General features: G+C 39.9%; 1 pseudogene; it reads left to right on the forward strand.

Annotated features, from left to right (window-relative positions):
• Positions 1-7,070: 7,070 nt before the first annotated feature.
• LOC114686230 lies at positions 7,071-7,677 on the forward strand (annotated as a pseudogene).
• The last annotated feature ends 803 nt before the right edge of the window (positions 7,678-8,480 follow it).

Consider the following 8,480-nt stretch of genomic DNA (forward strand, 5'->3'; position numbering starts at 1 on the left):
GGAGCCCTCTTCAAGTTAAGGAGAACCAGCCTGCTGAGGGTTCTTCCTAAGGTTTGGGAAGGAAATGCCTGACAAGGAGCCTTCCTGGTCTTCTCATGCTATATTGGGATGCAATAACTGAGGACCAGTTTTCTGATTCTGTCTCCCATTAGTTTATGGGAGACATGGGGTTTGGGTGGATGGCCAGATAGATTATTGTGTGAGTGACTGTGGATATATTCTGGGCAGGTTATGCTCAGAGGATGTCATCCTTGTTATTGGTGTCTCAGTTTCATCTTGTCGCCTTTGGTTGTCTGTCTTGAGGACAGGAAAGATGATCTGTCCTCCCAGCTCACTTTGACTTACTGGTGGCCAGAAGTCAACCTGGGGTATAACCTCACTTAAGAAGAGATCCATGCACTGCCTTTGTCACCTGTTACATGAGTGGTGCTAATCCCTTGTGGGATTATATTGACAGCTCCAGTAAACTCTGTCTCTGATTTTGTTTGTTTGTCCTCCACAGACTCCCCACCTATCTGTTCCCTTTCCCTCCCAGGCTCTCTCCTTATTTGGTCCTTCCTCAATCATTTCTTTATCTGCTTCTCCCAGGTTCTCCACCCCTCAGAGTTTCCTCTCAACCCCTTTCATTGCCGCCACTCACCTCCTGATTATGGTGTCACCAAGACCCAGAACATAGTCACCTCCAGTCCCCTTCTCCCAGAGGACTCCCCTGTCTGGTTGGAGGGAGTTATATAGTCTCACAGCCTGGCCCTGCATGATAAGGTCCCAGCCAGGGCAAGATATCTGTGATGTAGGGCACATGGTGGTTGTGGAGACACTGGAGCAGGATCTGTGAAGTGCGCAGGAGCATAGCAGCCTCCTCTTTATCTTCACAGAGAGCCCAGGCATCCAGGCAGCCTTGCCAGCTGGCAGCTCAGGACCCTATCTCATTGTGGCCAAGAGGTGTATGGCCAGTTTTTCTGTGTGGGAAGGGTTCCTCCAGCTGCATTTCTTGGGCAGAGAGACTGAGATAAAAGCTATGCTGGATCCTTTCTATTGGGTCTCCAAACCTGCTTCCTCTAACTCACATAGGATGATAGTCTTTCTGGTTTGGGATTCCTTGCCTTATGCCTGTGGTCTTCCATTGTTTCTGCCCCTCCCCAAGCCTGGATACTGTTGCTTTTGTTTCTTTCTCAGTTACAGAGAGCAAATGCCTTTGGGGTAGGAAATATTATTTAAAAAATATTGTCATATGCTGTTTTAGCTCACTGAAAAGCTGGCTCTGGAGATGAGACTTGGTCCACTCACTTCAGAACCAAGCATGTTTTTCTCAGCTTTCCTTTCAAAGCTCCTGTCGGGTCAGACTGGCTTCTTGACTCTGTGACAGGTAGAAAAAAGAGTAGACACTGTGCCCTTGAAAACAGCTAATGAGATGCTTATACATAAAAGGGATTTAAAAAAGACCCTCTGTTTAAAATGGCTCAATAATAACTCCAGCTGTGACTGTTCAAATAATCATAGGTGGGCTTGTTAAATGTTAATATTCCTTCAGAAACAGATGAATCGACAAGGCCAGTGGACTTCACCTTAGTATCCAGTCCTCCTGGCTTGTATGTAATTAGGTTTTTTTAAAAAATATTTTATTTTATAATTAATTTAATTTTACATATCAGCCACGGATTCCCCTGTCTCTCTCCTTCCACCCCACTCTCCTCCGGGTGCCCCCCCCCCCCCCGTAATCCAACCCCATTCCCACCTCCTCCAAGGCAAGGTCTCCCTGGGGATTCAGCCCAGTCTGGTGATTCAGTTGAGGCAGGTCCAGTCCCCTCCTCCCTGTCAAGGCTGAGCAAAGTATCTCAGTATAGGCCCTAGGTTCCAAAAAGCCAGCTCATGATAATTAGGTTTCAATTATATGAGGCCTCAAGGTTTTGTGAGAAGCTAGTGTGTACACCCTGAAAACTAAGAATGGAGAGGGAGTCAACCTATGTAGCTATGGGAATGCTATGATATATACTGAGAAAAGGCCCCAGATATTACCAAACACTCCCCCCACACTTTGTGGAAAATTTCTTACAACAAATAGTAGATTTGTTTGTTAATGTTATTATGCTCATGGTATTAAATTTTTTTAGTCAAGAAAATTTGTATATACAGGTTAAGATGGCTAAATGCAATTACGGATGTTTAGCTCTACCATACTACTTGGTTCTTATTTAAAAAAATAAATGTTTTCCTCATTCAAGATTATCTATATTTTTGAAGCTCTTTGCTGAAATGTCAAAGTTCTCTGTTTGTATCTTTAAAGCCATAGGACAGGGCAAGGTAGATATTAAAAAGTGATAAAAGCCTAAACAGAAAAGTTGTCTAAAACCCCACAAAAGGTTAATATTTAAAAGTACGTGTACAGGCAGTCATAATTTGCTAAAAATCATTTTACAGTTTGGATTCTAAGAAACATAGATATGAGAGAAAAATGTTTAAAAGAATGAGGTTATATTTTTGGTAAAAAGGGTTAAAAAGAAAGGATAATATTTTGAATAAGGATGAATTTTGTATGATAAACTAAGATTTTTGTCCTAGAAATAAAAATGAACAGATGAGGACAAAACCAAGCTGCAGAAGGTATGACTAAGTTACAAGTTAATGGAGGCCATGACTTAAGGATGATATATGTTTGGTGATTTAGAGTTACAAATTCCTGATGGTGTAATGATCTGTTCATGGTAACAAAAATTGACTTAAAAATATATGCCTAATTGAGATAATCACTTATGTCTTTGCTAACTTTCTTAAGCTTTAACCATTTGAAGAAGTTAAGTCATAACAAAAACTACAGTAAAAATTATGTATGTAAATTAAAAGTTCTATTATTAATTAATTTAGATCTTATAAAAGTATACTATAAAATTGATTTTTAAATGTGGCTCTCAGTTTCTCCATAGACTATATTTCTGGTTTAAAGTTTATTTTGGTATTAAAAGAGCTTCAGTTAAAAAACTGAAAATTTAAGGATCAAATCATAACAGGGATAAATTATAAATGCTAATCTTATAAGAGTTACTTATTGTGAATTCTTAAAAAAAGGGTAATTAAGACATACAAATTATCAGTCACCTTATAGTGATCAAACATTTTTAATGTGCTCAGAATTATGTTTGTAGCCTCACTAAGTACAAATGTAAATGTTGTCAAAGATAAGCCTAAAGCAAAGAACTCAAAACACGTGTTTTTGGAGTCCACACAGCAAAGAAGTATAGACCTCAAATGTCAGTGTTGCTGAAGTTGGGGAGCTTTGTCTATACCTGCACATGCAGTAATGTGGTGGTATTGTGTTCCCAAAATATTGTGTACCTTAATAAACTTATCTGGGTGAGAGAAACAGAAAGCCACTAGTTAGGCAGTGATAGCACACGCCTTAATCCTAGCATTCCAGAGGCAGAAATCCATCTGGGGTCTCTGTGAGTTCAAGGCCACATTGGAAACAGCCAGGTATGGTGACACACGCTTTAATCCAGGAAGCAAGCCTTTAATCCTAGGAGTGATGGTAGAAAGCAGAAAGGTATATAAAGGCGTGAGGACCAGAAACTAGAAGCATTTGGCTGGTTCAGCATTTGGCTGGTTAAGCATGTGATGGTTAAGCATTTGGCTGGTTAAGCTTTCAGGCTTTGAAGCAGCACAGTTCAGCTGGGATTCATTCTGGATGAGGACTCAGAGGCTTCCAGTCTGAGGAAACAGGACCAGCTGAGGAACTGATGAGGTGAGATAGCTGTGGCTTGTTCTGTCTCTCTGACCTTCCAGTGTTCACCCCAATAACTGGCCTCAGGTTTGATTTTTTAAATAAGAACTTTTAAGATTCCTGCTACACAGTACAGTATTCACTTGTACTGTTTAAATGCAGGCTAATAAAAACCAAACACAAGGAAATCACTGCCATATTAGGTAGCATGAGTGACAGATATTACTCTTTCCCCCCCAAATCTCTACTGGACCTCTTGCTTGAGAAGGCTATGTGAGCTTGGCTACTGGGGCAAAATTCTCCGAAGTTGTGGGTAGGCTTGGTGCAGGAGAACTTGGTATCCCAAGCCTGCGGCAGAGTTCCCTATGGGGGAAGTTGTGCTCCCCTACCTGGTACAGGAAGCTTCAAGGGTGGAGTTACTGGAGTAAAATTACCCATAGCTGTGGATGGGGTTTGAGCAGGAGGCCATAGTGGCATAGTGCTTATAGTGAGGTCCTGAGTAGTATTGGCATGCCTAACTAGAGCTAATGACTTATTTTTGAAAACTGTTTTTTTTTAATAAGTATCATTGGGGACTTTCTTTCAACATATTTCAATATATATAGAGTTAGTATACAGTAATACTTCACTGTCAATATCTACAAATGGTTACTGAATGTGTTTCCTAAATATGTAGGAGTTTTTCCTTTTCATTCCAGCTGTATAATGACATTGACTGTCCAACACACATGGATCTTTCTCCACATTTCTCTCTGATAAGGTGTTAGAAGGATTAGAAGCTATGAAAGAAATGGATGACAGACAGATCTGAATCTGTCAAGTGGGTCTTAGCCATGGGCTTTAGAGGTCCACTAGCAAACACATCCTACCCACAAATCCTGAAAAAGAAAGTAGATGACAAAAGAAAGCAAAGACAGCTGTCATGCTCCTCAAACATTAATGGCTGAAAACTTGGTAGGTGAGGTCAATAATGGTTTAGAATTTGATGACACAATGAGATTCTCAGGCTTGTGAAATAGATCAGTAGTGTTCCAAGAGCTCACAGTTGACTGATAAGCCAGCAACAAGCTGTGAAAGACATGTAAGGAAAGCTGTGTCCTCATTAGCTTTGATGGTCCAGATAGCTGACTGCCCTGCCATGTCACCTATCATTGATTGAGTTGAAGACAGCATCACTGGTTAGTAAAGGATCCATCTATCTTTATTGTATACTCTGGGTAATATGGTTAAGTATACATATCAATATTTACCACTGACATTTCTAAGTGTCTGTAGCTATAAATACATTCACAGTGATATGAAACTGCCACCACTGTCCATTTTCACCACTGAAATGCTGTCCTCATTGAATGCCATCTCCTTTTTTTCTCTGTTCCAGCTCCTAGCAACCACCTTTCTACTTTTAAGTAAGTTTTTGAGTTGATGACCCCAGGAACCTCCTTAGTGGAATGGCATGGTGAATGACCTTGTATAATGGTGTTATAGTTTGGGTGTGACCTGTCCATGAAAACAGCTCATGTGTTAAATTATTGGTTCCAAGATAATAGTGCTATTATGGTAGGATTGAACTCTTAAGGAGATGATATGTAGCAGTAGGAAATAGATACCAGGAGGTGTGCTTTCAAAAATTTTACCACATCCTTGGTCCTTCTCTACTTCCTATCCATTATAAAATCAGTAGCCTCTGCCTCCTGTTTTCAATTCAAATACCCAAATCAATACAGCCAAGGACTATAAACTCAAATCTCTGATACTGAGCAAAAACTAAATAATTCATTCTTTAATCTGTTCTCATAATCATTTGGGTCACAGATATGGGAAGCTAAGCAACACAGAGGCTTTGGAGTTATGGGCACTCAACTTAATGTTTTATTTCTTGACATTACAATGATTTGAAAGATAGACAAGGTTAACAGAAACCATACTTCCCAAGGCTAACAATATGTAGGTGAATCCCTCCTCCTCTTTCTCTCCCCTCTCTCTCTTTCATGATGCTTGGCAGTGGTACTCTTTGTCTCTGTTCTGAGTCATTTCTGCCTCACTATGCCTGTGTCTTTTCCCTCTAATTCTTTAATGAATGGTAAGTATCTTAGGTTATCTGTTGCTGTAATAAAACATCATGACCAAAAGCAACTTGGGAATGAAAAGATTTGTTTCATATTACAGCTTATAGTTTATCATTCAAAAACATCAGGGCTGGAACTCCCTGATGGCTGCAGGAGCTGATGCAGAGGCCATAGAAGAATGCTGCTTTACTGGTTTGCTTCCCATGGCCTGTTCAAACCACTTTATTATACCATCCAAAAACATCTGACCAGGCATGGTACTGCTGTCAGTGGGCAGGCCTTCTGACATCAATAATTAATCAAGAAAATGAAGTACAGACTTTTAGCACAGATCTTATGAGGTTATTTTCTCAGCCAAGAGTTCCTCTTCCAAAATGACTCTAGAATGTGTTAAGTTGACATAAACATAACATAAAATCAACCAGGACAGTAAGGAAATGCTATCCAAAATCTGGCTGTCTGATTGCAAGTTTTCTTCTACTGACACTTTCTGCCTTCATAAAGAGCTCCAGGTTACCATGCTTTTGATTTATCTGGGCATATTAACAGGCATAGAAAGGTGTGTATGTATGCAATCTATGTTAGGTAGGGCATAAAATACTCCTGGTTTGTAGGATTGACACCCTATAGTGGATCTGCCCCTTATTGTCAGCCCACGTGTGCCTATAACTGTATATATGTTTATGTGTTCTCTCTTCTCTCTCTCTCTCTCTCTTCTCTCTCTCTCTCTCTCTCTCTCTGTATATCAGGTTTCAATTTGATGATTGGATCAACGTCATGGCTGGTGTCTTTGCCTCACTCCTTGATTTCACTATTTTTTATGTCATGATACTTTATGCCACCGTATTCATTTGTTTATTACTCATTTATTAATATTGGTATTTATTTTTTTTCAGACTGGGTCTCATTATGCTTCCTGAAAGGCATGAAATTCACTACATAGGTAATATTGGTCTTGAAGTCAATATTAAAGATGGTGCTATGTTTATCGTCTTTATGGTTAAATGTTTGTGTCTAAACTTTATCATGTGTCTGCACCAACATTCAGAATTGCAACTGTTAGAGGGTGCATGCATCCATCCAGTTGTCAGTAATATTGCTATAGGACTCTTCTATGAGTTTGTATAGATCGTACTTCCAGGAGTAGATCTCCAGGGAAAAAGCCTGGATCCTCAAACACAATCAGTTCTTTCTTCAGGTATTGATCTTGCAGAGTGTACTCTCCATATCCAAAGAGGTCACCCTATTCTGTTTGTATTTCTTTTGAGTTGCCAGTGTTCACTGTCATCATGGTCTTACTCAACAAATCTGTCAATATCCAAGTAGAGGATTTTGATTTGGCTACCATAGCATGGCTCTTTTGCAATACCTCCATGGACCTTCCACCGTGGTGAGTGTGGTACTTAGATAATGCCATTATCTTTTACCCTTGCATGGCCTTTGTGGGAATGCAGAGAGCCTGCAGTTACCACCAGGCGACAACTGCAGCAATGCCAGAGTTTGTCACTGATACACCTACCAGGATACCTTCATCCCTTTGTATATTTGTGTAGCTCAACACCAGCTACTGGCCTCCACCATTCTTGTGATGAATGGACAGTCTCCCTCATTTTTGCTTTTCCAAATCTGTACACAGGGAGATTACAAAAGAATGTCACTTACAATCCATTTGTCATTTCAGCAGTTCTGAACATCATTGTCAGCAGCTTTGTCTTCCTTGCTGTCTTATGCAATTGTTCCTCTGGCTTATACAAGGAAGGCATAGCCTTTCCACCATCTTTCCATAAACTTTTATACCCATCTACTCAGAAAGTTGGAATTGCCAATGTAATGGCAATGAGTGACAATGTAGTGGCAACGATCAGCCTGTCACATCATCCTCTGAAACCAAGGTAAAACAAAAACAGGCCTATTTACAATATCATGATAAGAGAATCCCCATGATATCTTCCAAAATTTCTTAGGGTTGACAAGATTGTTGGTCAGAATCTTCCTATATATAGTACTGAACATTTCCGTATTTCTTCTGTATCCTCCTTTCTTTGAACCTTTTAATAGACATTCTTTTCCCCAAAGTATTTTAGAGTTTATTCTTCCCATTATATCTTTTTATCCCAATAAACCAATTTTAATTCTCTAAAACTGGACAGTTCTTTGCCTGAACACACCATACTTTTAAATCCTTAATGATGTTTCCCTGTTAGCAATCATTAAAGTCGGTTTTGGATTATTTGATAACAAATCCATGGCAATACATATTTTATCCATGTGTACTTCAATATGCTTTTATTCTGTAATGCTTTTAGAATTCAGGGCATTAGAGCAGGCAGGCTCAGTCCTTGATGGCTGTTTTGCTTTTGGCAGCCACAATGTTGCTCAGTTGTTCTTGCTTTATAAAGGGGAGGGACATATTTCTCTATTCTTTCATTTAGGGCCTGTTTTAGTCAGTTGTCTGTCACTGTAAAAGACACCATGACCATGACAACTCCTATAAAAGAAAGCATTTAATTGAGGCTGGCTTACAGTTTCAGAGACTTAGTTCATTATTGTTATGGTGGGGAGCGTGGTGGCACACAGGCAGACATGGTGCTGGAGAGTAACTGAGAGTTACTCTGGATCTGTAGGCAGCAGCAAGGGGAGACATTGGGCCTGGCTTGAGTATTTTGAAAGCCCAAAGCCCACCGCAGTGCTATACTTCC

This window comes from Peromyscus leucopus, unplaced genomic scaffold, assembly GCF_004664715.2.
Source record: "Peromyscus leucopus breed LL Stock unplaced genomic scaffold, UCI_PerLeu_2.1 scaffold_1138, whole genome shotgun sequence".
Taxonomy (NCBI): Eukaryota; Metazoa; Chordata; class Mammalia; order Rodentia; family Cricetidae; genus Peromyscus; species Peromyscus leucopus.